We start from the raw sequence: 13,903 nt of genomic DNA on the forward strand, positions 1-13,903 counted from the left end.
CTAAATATGGTGTTTGTCACTCTCACTCTTGTTTCATGAGCCAGAAGTCAACCACATGCCTCACCTAATGGCAATGAAAACTGGGGTATATATTTTAGCTGTGCATTCAAGAGGAAAAGAAAATGGCTTGTGAACAAGTAGCCAATTTTTACTACCTGACAACTGGTTGGAGGTAAGTAGTCTCTACTCCCTTTATCAGGGTGTGTGTCCACTCTCACCACATCTGTACCTATCCTCCTCAACTCATCTGTGTTGTCTTTCTGACTGCTGTAGTCATTTGAGTGTGTAACTCTCAGGATAGAAAATGAAAATGTGTATGTTTGGAACTAGTGAAAAAGGTTTTCTCTGGAAAGGGAAAGGACTTAGACCTTACATTAAACAGAAATTTTCTTCTGTTTTTTTTCTTTAAGTGAGGGCACAATGTTCTCTTTAGGTCAATGGACCATATGTACCATGAGAAACAATTATATGACCTTTCAGTCAATCAATATTTTATAACTTGAAGCATTGCCTTTGCTGTACTTCTAAATGAAATGAAATATTAGTGACATTTTTATGGTGCCAATATTTTTCTCATAGTCAGAGAACTCTGATTTATGGACCGTGATTTTGGATGACAGAGAAATGTTTAATATGTAGCTTAGTTGTTTGATATTTTTCTCTTTAAACCTGTCAATTTCTTGATTGCTCAGAACAAGTTTATAAATATCAGGATCAAGCTAGCAGTTTTTGAAAAACCTTGCTTTTGCAGGCATAATTTTTTTAAAAGTTGTATCTCTCAAGCCTGGGAAAATGTTAGGAAATTCTATTTTGATTTTCCTTTATGCACTTGCTAAAGAGAAGAGAATATAGCTAGCCCTCTGTATCTGTGGGTTCTGCATCCATGAAGTCGACCAACCAGAGATCAAAAACAGTTAAAAAAAGAAAAAAACCCAGAATGTTCAAAAAAGCGAAACTTGAATTTTCTTGTACACCAACTATTTCACATAGCATTTATATTGTATTTACAACTATTTATATAGCACTTAAAATGTATTAGGTATTATAATAACCTAGAGATGATTTAAGTAGATGGGAAGATGTGTGTAGGTTATATACAAATACTATACCATTTTATATAAGAGACTTGAGCATCTGCAGATTTTGGTATCAGCAGGGTTTCTGGAACCTATTCCTCATGGATACCAGAGGATAACTATATATGATAAATGTTCAGATGGAATTTTAGTGACAGAGAGGAACTTGAGCACCACTAAATCTAACTTCACTTCACAATGAAGTCACTGAATTCACAGAAGGTAAACAGCTTTGTCCAAGTACTCAGAGACATTTAAGTTTTGGACATTCTTTGGTTGTTTACAGCATAGTCCTTCCATTTACTGCCACATCATCGTTAAATTCATTCAACCTTTGAGTTGATGGTTTAGGGGACATCCTGATGATGTTAGCAAAGAAAGAAGAGGCTTAAGGTGGAGCACAGATAGACATCGATTAGGAAGTATATCATGGAACAGAATTAAAGTGAATATTATATATATTTCCAAAATATACTAGAGTTATATAATTCCTGAAGAGACTTTTTAAGATGTCAGAGCCTTCAAATACCATAAAACAAAAAATATTTTCTCCTAATATTGTTCCTTCACTCACCAGTAGTGAATTATTGTTATCTAGCCACTATTGTCCTTGCTGTTTCGTCGAAGTTCACCCACACTCTGCTCCTACCCTGACCTAGAGCGAAGAGAATACAAGTAGGCACACATTAAGTACTGGATCGGAGACAACTTTCCCTTGCACTACCTTTGCTATTTTTCTGTGAGAGAAAATATCGTTCTTGGATTCTGATTCCCTGTTTCCCAGATTTGTTAGTTTAGTATCTTTACTGTTTATTGCTTGCATCATCTCCCCCCCCCCCTTTTCTTCTGTCGGATAGAAATTCTGTCCTTCTACACCTCTTTATTCTCTCTATTACATAGCCCAATTTCCAGCCCTGAATTCTCTTTGTCTCACCTGTTCTGAGCACATTAATCCCACAATGATTGATTTATTTGCTATCTATATTTCTCCAATCTGTAGTAAACAGCCTAAGCTTGCACCACAGAGCTGACATAAAAATATCTGGCCACTAAATATGTGGCTTATAGTGACTTTGCTTGTATGCATAAGGTTATCTGGTTCTAGGAAATTGTATTGCCAATTACTGCTTCATTTCTTCACTTTGTTATTATAACAGAGATGTGTACTAACACTGAGTTGGGGGCAGCAAACCCTTCCTAACTATGTGTTCAATAGAGTTCCTCCAGATCCCTAACTAAAGTCTTTTTACCCTAAGTTAATTATATGAATGAGTGTTTGGTACCAGGCTATGTACGTGACAGGGCAACATAGCAGTATAATGAGAGGACTAGTGTTGGTTAAATTGCTTCTGGGTTCTATTTAACTTGCAAGGATTCTTCATAGCCTAGTTCTCAGAATTTGACTGCATCCATTTTAAAAGTTTTAACAGAAATATATTTTAGCAGAAGAGTTAGACAAGATAACAAATTTGTTAACAAATCTAAAATTTGATTTTAAGAAATGTTAGACAATCTAATATAAGCTCTGGACCAAAAAAACTGTGCTTAGAAGTTATATAGTTACTCTCCAACAAATAAAAAATAAAGTTAAAATAAAGTTTTACTAAGATTAATCATGAATCATATTCTGGCTTTCAGAATATGATATCACAAAATCTTTCTTCTAATCTCTAATTTGGTTTCCCTAAACTTCACTTATAAGTTTATTGTTATTTGTTCATTGTTATCTTAAAATCTCTGATAATTCCAAAAGCTGAGCAATCTCTGTTACCTTTCTTAATTTTTTTCTTGCTTGACATGTTCCTTTTTTGACCATCAGCCATATTTTCTTCCATGCTCATGTGTTTTGCGATTTTTAAAACTTCTCTACTAGATTTTTTATATAAAAATAAAGTAGAAAATAAAAGAAGAGAGGATACTTCCCAACTCCTTCTATGAGGCCAATATTACCCTGACTCCAAAACCAGGCAAAGACATCACAAAAAAGAAAACTACAGACCAATATTTCGTGAATATTGATGACAAAAATCCTAAATAAAATACTGTTGTACTGAACCCACCATCATTTAAAAAATTATATACCATGACCATGTGGGATTTATCCCAGGAATGCAAGGTTTATTTTAACATCCAAAAATCAATTAATGTAATATATTATATCTATAGAGTAAAAAATAAAAATACATGATCATCTCTATAGACACTCATAGAAAAAGCCACTCAACAACTTAGGAATAGAAGGGAACTTCTTCAACCTGATAAAGGAGATCTACAAAAACCCCAAAGCTAATGTCACACCTAATGGTGAAAGACTGAATGCTTTCACCCTGAGATCAAGAACAAGACAAGGATTTCCTTTTTTACCTCTTTCTTTAACATTATACTAAGGATTCTAGCCAGAGAAATTAGGCAAGAGAAACAATGAAAAAGTATCAGATTGGAAAGAAAGAAGTAAATCTATCTCTATTTTCATATGACATAATCTTGTATATAAAATATCCTAAGGAATAAGCTGACATTAAAACTAATTAACCAGTTTGTCAAGGTTATAGAATACAAGATAAATATACACAAATCAATTATATTTCTATACATTTGCAATGAGCAATCTGAAAATAAAATTAATAAAATAATATTAAAAGGTGGTTATGTGATGTACTAAATGTTGATTGTTGTTTAAATCATGATAAACAAATCATGTCTGTGCCATCTAGGGTTTATTGTAATCTTTCACTGAGTACTTGGATTGAGATAGAGGGATTGCACTATGCACTTTTTTATTAATGAATAAATAGAAAATGTTGGTAACACCAAAAAAATTTACTATAACATCGAAAAGAATAAAACAAGAACAAATATTTTTAAAGAAGTGCAAAACTTATATTCTTGATATGAAAAACATTGTTGAAAGAAATTAAAGAAGAAATAATTTATTGGGAAAACATCCCATGTTCATGAATTGGAAGACATAACATTGTTAGAGTGGCAATACTCCCCAAACTGATCTATAAATTCAACACAATCTCTATGAGAAGCCTAGCTGAATTCTTTGTAGAAATTGACAAGCTGATTCTAAAATTCATATAGAATTGCAAGGGTCCCTGAATAGGCAAAACTATATTGAAAAAGCAGAAAAAAGTAGGAAGAGACTCACACTTCCTGATTTCAAATGTACTACACTAAAAGCAATGTGAATAAAGACTATGTGATAATAACACAGGATAGACATACAAATCGATGGAATAGAATTGAGAGTCCAGAAATAAGCCTGTACATCTATGGTTAACTAATTTTGACAAGGTTGCCGAGACCAACTAATGGAGAAAGAAATAGTCAACAATCAGTGCTAAGACAACTGAATAGCCATATTCAGTTGTCAAAATATTAAGTTTGACTTTGATGTCATACCATAAAAAAATTAACACAAAATTATTGTAGGCCTAAATGAAAGAGCTAAAACTATTAAATTCTTAGAAGAGAACATAGAAATAAATTTCATGATCTTGGATTTGCCACGATTTCTTAAATATGACACCGAAAGCATGAATAATAAAAGAAAAAATAGATATATTGAACGTCATCGAATTTTAAAACTTTTGTGTTTCAAAGGGCATTATCCAGAAAGTAAAAAGACAATCCACAGAATGGTCAAAAATATTTGCAAATCATATATCTGATGAGGAACTTGTGTCCAAAATATGTAAAAGGGTGGCAGGGGTGGTAACTAAAGAGTATGTACTGGATTTCTTTTTAAGATGATGACTATGTTATACAATTGACCATAGTGGTGGATTGTACATATAAAGAATATTAAAAACCATTAAATTGTACACTTTAAATAAATTATTTGTGTGGTATATGAAATAAACCTCAACAAATCTATTAAAAAATACAGTAGAGCCTAAAGTAAATTATATTTATCTCCATAAAGGAGGATACCCCTTCTTGTCAGACTTCTAGGATGAAAGTTGAACAAGTGTACTCTAGGTTGAGCTGGGTCTGAGGTTGTAACTTTAGTTTGCTTCAGTTCACTACTGGATTCAAATGTTTTGATGGCAGTGTTGGGAGTTGTCTTCACCAGGGTCTTCGATCTAAACACTGTTGAGGCTCCAAAATTCTGAATGTTCTTCATGGCTGAACAGCTTGTTTTCTAAAATGTGAGAGAATTCTCCTTTCTTTACACTCTGCAGCTAACTTTTCGTGTTACTGAGGAATTCTCTTGGCTCTCCAGTCCTGTCTCTCATCTTAGGAAAGCTATTTTTCACTATTCCACCCTGCCCTTGGCCTTCAGAAATCAACTGAGGACTCTCTATACTCTGTGAAAGCAGAGACTGTCCTAGAGGAGTTTTGCTCAGCTCTCCTGTTCTGCAAGATTTCTGAGCTAAGCATAAAGTGCCAGGAGGAGATGAGGGTTCTCTCAGCTCCCCCATCCCTCCTCCAATGTTCCTTAGCTGCAAAACTGTCATCTTTATGAGTTTCACTCAACTTTCTCTCTCCACCCTTATTTTTAGCACTCAGTAAATAACAGAGGGACAGAGTTGGCAGTAATTCCATTTTGTTCCATGTCTCAGTCTCTGGTGGAATTTAACCTGTCATGCCAGCCCACATTAGAAATGTCATGTTAGGCTGGTTTTCCCTTATTCCCATCTATGGAGGATTACACTTCTCCCTCCATGTTGGTTAAAAGGGATTCTTCACTCTTCTTTCTTATGAAGGGCTTGTCACTTTCTGGATTTTAGTTTATTTAGGTTACTTTGTGTTCTCTGTTCCCTGATGGGTTTTTAAAAAAATTTATCATTATGTGCTTTTCCAACTTTTGATTAAAAGAGTAGGAGTAACAGTCTTATACCTTCCAACAACCAGACTGAAAGAAAGAATCCTGCTAAAAGTTGAGAAGAGAAAAGCAAGTCACAGAAATGTTATTAAGTATATATTGAGCATTTTTCAAGCTTTCGGTTCTATAAATAGGACCTAAGAAACAAGCAAGCAACAAAGTGCCAAGGCCTCATATTTTCTCTTCTCAGGTACCTCTGTCTCCCCAGTAGAGTCTCATAATTCATGAATAATCCCTACCTTAACATATCAGGGCAAGTGATGCATAGGAATGTGGCATAGCCAAAGGAGGCCCTCAGAATCATGAGTCAACTTACCCAGTCTTCTGCAGTCTTGCTGCATCTGTTCAGAGGAAACACAAGTGAGTTACCTCTGTTGGGAAGTATTAAATAAAGTGAGATTGAGTCACTTCTCTTGGTTACTCTGGTAAAAAATGGTCAGGCTCACTGATGCAATAAGAAAGAGATCATGGATACACTGTTTTTCTTGAACAAGAAATTACTTATATGCTAAAAGGATAAAGTCTTATGTTCCACACGACCCTTTCTATACCATTCACATAAAATGCACAAGCCCATAGACTGGCATCCTCTCGTGTGAAAGATTCCTCACATCTCATGGTCTAAAACTGACCCATAAACATCAGGTGCTCCTCTATGAACAACAAAAGATCAAACAAGGAGTTGAGGTACACACTTGTATCCTCAATATGGTGTATATCTCAAGTACAGGTTGCTCAACTTAATTCTTTGATCATTAGTAAACCAAAGTGAAAAAAATCATGAACAGTATCTAAGGAATCCACGTTCATTACAACTCAGCGGCTGACAATAATAATGATGTTGTAATACTTAAATTGTACATCATATGTTCCAGGTACTATTCTAGTTCTTTACATTTAAGCCTTACTGAAACAAAGCAAAACACTATGAATTAGGTACAACTGTTATCCCCGTTTTACTGATGAGCAAATTGAGGCACAATATGCTCAAGGAATTTGCTCAAGCCACAAATGATGGTTTATTGTATATAAAGCTCTTAGGGTAGAAACTTGAATTATGTTGCTATTCAATTGCAATTTAGAGTAACTAATTGTCCTAATTATCAGACATTATTTATTGTCATAATACTGATGAGAATCAGGGGTGGCTCTTCTGACAACGTACTGAATAGAATCATTTTTTCAACTGCTAACTTATTTTAAGAAACATTCACTCCTGTCTGTGTTCTTCCTTCACATCAACTTTACTTATATTCTGAAATGAAAAGAAAGATGTTCATGGAATAGAAACAACCAAAGTAACATAGGAAAAAAGCCAAATTGTGCACGTCTTTAAATTTATCACTATCACTCTCAAGGAGAAAATACTCTTAGATTATACCATATTGCTTTATCCTTTTACACTTCTGCCTTTTCAAATAATAAAAGAACAATGCTGTAAACTAAAAGAATATTTTCCAACTTTGTGTTATATCTATAAACTTTATGTTGAGAGCCACTTTAATGATGCGTAATACTCTATCACCCTCCACTATGCTTATCAGAGAAACACGCCCCAAACCAGGACTTACCCTAAAGATGCATTCCAACTGCCAGAATGCTCCCAGCCCAATCATTTTGTTAGAAAATATGAATTCCTTTTGGTTGAAACTAGACATGGGTGTGGTGAAAGTGAGACTGAGAAACAGGCTTTGGAGAGAAAAGAATTGAGAAATAGCTTTAGGTTATGGTTAGAAAAGGGAAAACAGATTTATATTCCATATGAAATATGTATGAAATAAAAAGGCTGTGATAAGATAAAATATAATTTAAAGAAAAAAACTATGATAATGTGGGTACATTCCTCTTCACATAGAGTATTTGCCAATCATTTTAACATCAACCAAGCCTACTTGGAAAAGAATACATTTGATTCCATACTGCAAAACAATTTGTTCTAAGATGAACACTGGGTCAATCCTATAATCAATAAAAAAATAAAAAACACAAACAAACAGCAACGAAGCAGTCACCCTTCCAAGTGGCAGTGAATTGTATCTTTACCAAAAATATTTGGCAACATAGTCCCACAATGATATGACATAATGAACCACGGGTGTAATTGGATATAAGACATCAGTCTAAGAAACCATAGGCAGTTTATTTTTCCAAAATTACAACTACAGGATTATATTACTGTATCAAATTTTATAAAATCCAATTCTTAAGGTCACATAATACCTTAAATTTATATTTCTCACTATGCTCACTGTATATTTCTGAGTAATGAAAATTCCTAAAAAAGCTCTAAAAATTTTTATGTTTTAGAGCTCCAAATAATTTGTCAATCAACAGTAAGATATTTAACCAGCAATTAGAGTAGAAGGGTAAAAAAAGAACTAAATTATATATGAGGTACCATAATAGTAAAAAAAAAAATAATAATCAAAGCTAACAATTGAAAATACTTTATCATTTTCAAATGAATACCATGCCTGGTTTCTAATTCCTATTTCCATGCTCCATTCTGTAATTAATTTTATACCTGGCTACCAGAATAAAATTTTAAGAAAGTTGATACATAGTAACCTATTACCTATCATATCAAAATCACTCAAACTTAGCTATTTTTTTTACTAACTCTTTTCTCATCCTATAATTTGCTGCCTTCTTTTTTTCTCCAGTTAATGTATTTCAATTTTAGCATTTTTTACATTGTATTTAAATGGTATAAAAATGCTCGTGTCCAGCTCCATTCAATCCACTCCATGGATCAGCTTGTATTTGTCAGTCCCTCCATAAAAATGGAGGCTAGTGGGAGACTTTCACATTAATTTGTATTCATGCTGAGTAAAATCGTAATTTAAAATATAGTTTTTATTATTTTATTTTAAAAATTAAATCCACAATAAATGATTCTATTTAAAGTTATCCAATCATGAATTTGGTAAGTCTTTCTTGAGGGGGGACCTTCAAGATGGTGGAAGAGTAAGACGTGGAGATCACCTTCCTCTCCACAAACACATCAAAAATACATCTACAGGTGGAACAACTCCTACAGAACACCTACTAAACCCTGGCCGAAGACCTCAGACTTCCCAAAAGGCAAGAAACTCCCCACGTACCTGGGTAGGGAAAAAGAAAAAAAGAAAAAACTGAGACAAAAGAATAAGGATGGGACCTGCAATTCTGGGAGGGAGCAGTGAAGAAGGAAGTTTCCACACACTAGGAAGACCCTTCACTGGTGGAGAAGGGGGGCGGGCGGAGGGGAAGCTTCGGAGCCACGGAGGAGAGCGCAGCAACAGGGGTGCAGAGGGCAAAGCGGAGAGGTTTCCCCACAGAAGATCGGTGCCGACCAGCACTCACCAGCCTGAGAGGCTTGTCTGCTCACCCACTAGGGTGGATAGGAGCTGGGAGCTGATGCTCAGGCTTCAAAGGTCAAACACCAGGGGAGAGGACTGGGGATGGCTGCATGAAGACAGCCTGAAGGGGACTAGTGTGCCACAGCTAGCCGGCAGGGAGAGAGGGAAAAAGTCTGGATTTGCCCAAGAGGCAAGAGATCATTGTTTCAGGATGCACGAGGAGAGGGCATTCCTTCCCTGTGTGCCCACAGAAGGCAGAGCACCACCTAAGTGAGCTCCAGAGAAGGGTGCAATCTGCGGCTATCAGCTCAGACCCCAGAGACAGGCATGAAACGCTAACTCTGCTGCCACTGCTACCAAGAATCTTGTGTGCAAGCACAGGCACTAACCACACCCCTCTGTGAGCCTGTGCAGCATGCCACTGCCAGGGTCCCAAGACCCAGAGATAACTTCCCCGGGAGAGCACATGGTATGCCTCAGGCTTTGCAATGTTATGCTGGCCTCTGGTGCTGCAGGCTTGCCCCACATTCCAATTATAACTACAATACCCCTCCCTCTCCCAGGCCTGAGAGAGCAAGAGAACCCTAATCAGCTGCTGCTTTAACCCCCTCCTGTCTGGGTAGGGAAGAAACACCTGAGGTTGACCTACACACAGAGGTAGGGCCAAAAACAAAGCTGAACCCCAGGAGCTGTGCGAACAAAGAAGAGAAACGGAAATTTCTCTGTGCAGCCTCAGGAGCAGTGGATTAAATCCCCACAATCAATTTGATTAACCCTGATTCTGTGGAATACCTGAATAGACAACAACGAGTTTAGTTTTTAGTGCTTGTTATCATTGGTGAAATTGTTTATTGGTTTGGTTGCACTCTTTTTATTTTATTATTTTTTAAAATTGTTTAAATTTTATTTAATATTATTTTCTTCCTTTTTTTTTTCCTTCTATTTCTTCTGAGCTGTGTGCCGACAGGGTCTTGGTGCTCCAGCAGGGTGGCAGGCCTGAGCCTCCAATGTAGGAGAACTGAGTCCAGGACACTGGACCACCAGAGACCTCCCAGCCACATGCAATATAAATTGGCAAGAGCTCTCCCAGAGATCTCTGTCTCAACCCTAAGACTCAGCTCCACCCAACGGCCAGCAAGCTCCAGTTCTGGATGTCCCATGCCAAACAAGTAGCAAAACAGGAACACAATCCCACCCATTAGAAGAGAAGCTGCCTAAAATCATGATAAGTTCACAGAAACCCCAAAACACACCACCAGAGGCGGACCTGCCCACCAGAAAGACAAGATCCAGTCACACCCACCAGAACACAGGCACCAGTTCCCTCCACCAGGAGCCTACACAAGCCACTGAGCGAATCTTACCCACTGGGAGCAGACACCAAAAACAACGGGAACTATGAACTTGCAGTCTGGGAAAAGGAGACCCCAAACACAGTAAGTTAAGCAAAATGAGAAGACAGAGAAACACACAGCAGATGAAGGAGCAAGACAAAAACCCACCAGACCTAACAAATGAAGAGGAAATAGGCAGTCTACCTGAAAAAGAATTCAGAGTAATGATAGTAAAGATGATCCAAAATCTTGGAAATAGAATGGAGAAAATAAAAGAAACGTTTAACAAAGACCTAGAAGAACTAAGGAGCAAGGAAGAAATGATGAACCACACAATAAATTAAATTAAAAATTCTCTAGAAGGAATCAATAGCAGAATAACAGGCAGAAGAATGGACAAATGACCTGGAAGATAAAATAGTGGAAATAACTACCGCTGAACAGAATTAAGACAAGAGAATGAAAAGAATTGAGGAGAGTCTCACAGACTTCTGGGACACCATTAAATGCACCAACATTCAAATTATAGGGGTCCCAGAAGAAGAAGAGAAAAAGAAAGGGTCTGAGAAAATATTTGAAGAGATTATACCTGAAAACTTCCCTAACATGGGAAAGGAAATAGTCAATCAAGTCCAGGAAGCACAGAGAATCCCATACAGGATAAATCCAAAGAGAAACATGCCAAGACACATATTAATCAAACTATCAAAAATTAAATATAAAGAAAAAATATTAGAAGCAGCAAGGGAAAAGAAACAAATAACATACAAGGGAATCCCTATAAGGTTAACAGCTGATCTTTGAGCAGAAACTCTGCAAGACAGAAGGGAGTGGCAGGACATATTTAAAATGAAAAGGAAAAACCTACAACCGAGATCACTCTACCCGGCAAGGATCTCATTCAAATTCAGTGGAGAAATCAAAAGTTTTATAGACAAGAAAAAGCTATGAGAATTCAGCACCACCAAACCACCTTTACAACAAATGCTAAAGGAACTTCTCTAAGCAGGAAACACAAGAGGAGGAAAAGTACTACAGAAACAAACCCAAAACAATTAAGAAAATGGTAATAGGAACATACATATCAATAATCACTGTGAATGTAAATGGATTAAATGCTCCAACCAAAAGACACAGACTGGCTGAATGGATACAAAATAAGACCCTTATATATGCTGTCTGCAAGAAATCCACTTCAGACCTAGGGACACATACAGACTGAAAGTGAGGGGATGGAAAAACATATTCCATGTAAATGGAAATCAAAAGAAAGCTAGAGTAGCAATTCTCATATCAGACAAAATAGACTTTAAAATAAAGAATATTACAAGAGACAAAGAAGGACACTACATAATGATCAAGGGATCAATCCAAGAGGAAGACATAACAATTGTAAATACTTATGTACCCAATATAGGAGCACCTCAAATATTAAGGCGAGTGCTAACAGCCATAAAAGGGGAAATCAACAGTAACATAATAATAGTAGGGGACTTTAACACCCCACTTTCACCAATGGGCAGATCATCCAAAATGAAAATAACTAAGGAAACACAAGCTTCGACTGACACATTAGACCAGCTGTTCTTATTTGATACTTCTAGGACATGCCATCCAAAAACACAGAATACCCCTTCTTCTCAAGGGCTCATGGAACATTCTCCAGGATAGATCATATATTGGGTCACAAATCAAGCCTTGGTAAATTTAAGAAAATTGAAATCATATCAAGTATATTTTCTGAGAACAACGCTATGAGACTAGATATCAATTACAGGAAAAAAACTGTAAAAAATACAAACACATGGAGCCTAAACAATACGTTACTAAATAAGCAAGAGATCACTGAAGAAATCAAAGAGGAAATCAGAAAATACCTAGAAACAAATGACAATGAAAACACGACCATCCAAAACCTATGGGATGCAGCAAAAGCAGTTCTAAGAGGGAAGTTTATAGCAATAGAATCCTACCTCAAAAAACAAGAAAAATCTGAAATAAACAACCTAACCTTACACCTAAAGCAATTAGAGAAAGAAGAACAAAAAACCCAAAGTTAGCAGAAGAAAAGAAATCATAAAGATCAGATCAGAAATAAATGAAAAAGAAATGAAGGAAAAGATAGCAAAGATCAATAAAATTAAATATGGTTCTTTGAGGAGATAAACAAAATTGATAAACCATTAGCCAGACTCATGAAGAGAAAAAGGGAGAAGACTCAAATCAACAGAATTAGAAATGAAAAAGAAGTAACAACTGACACTACAGAAATACAAAGGATCATGAGAGATTACTACAAGTAACTCTATGCCAATAAAATGGAAAACCTGGAAGAAATGGAAAAATCCTTAGAAACGCACAACCTTCCTAGACTGAACCAGGAAGAAATAGATAATATGAACAGACCAATCACAAACACTGAAATTGAAACTGTGATTAAAAATCTTCCTACAAACAAAAGCCCAGGACCAGATGGCTTCACAGGTGAATTCCATCAAACATTTAGAGAAGAGCTAACATCTATGCTTCTCAAACTCTTCCAAAATATAGCAGAGGGAGGAACACTCCCAAACTCATTCTATAAGGCCACCATCACCCTGATACCAAAACCAGACAAAGATGTCACAAAGAAAGAAAACTATAGGTCAATATCACTGATGAACATAGATGCAAAAATCCTCAAAAGAATACAAGCAAACAGAATCCAACAGCACCTTAAAAGGATCATACACCATGATCAAGTGTGGTTTATCTCAGGAATGCAAGGTTTCTTCAATATATGAAAATCAATCAGTGTGATACACCATATTAACAAACTGAAGGATAAAAATCATATGATCATCTCAATAGATGCAGAAAAAGGTTTTGACAAAATTCAACACCCATTTATGATTAAAAAACTCTCCAGAAAGTAGGCATAGAGGGAACCTACCTCATCATAATAAAGGCCATATATGACAAACCCACAGCCAGCATCATTCTCAATGGTGAAAAACTAAAACCATTTCTGCTAAGATCAGGAAGAAGACAAGGTTGCCCACTCTCACCACTATTATTCAACATAGTTTTGGAAGTTTTAGCCACAACAATCAGAGAAGAAAAAGAAATAAAAAGAATCCAAATCAGAAAAGAAGAAGTAAAACTGTCACTATTTGCAGATGACATGATACTATACATAGAGAATCCTAAAGATGCTACCAGAAAACTACTAGAGCTAATCCATGAATTTGGTAAAGTAGCAAGATACAAAATTAATGCACAGAAATCTCTTCCATTCCTATACACTAATGATGCAAAATCTGAGAAATTAAGGAAACA

Source organism: Stenella coeruleoalba (assembly GCF_951394435.1).
Source record: "Stenella coeruleoalba genome assembly, chromosome: 6".
NCBI lineage: Eukaryota > Metazoa > Chordata > Mammalia > Artiodactyla > Delphinidae > Stenella > Stenella coeruleoalba.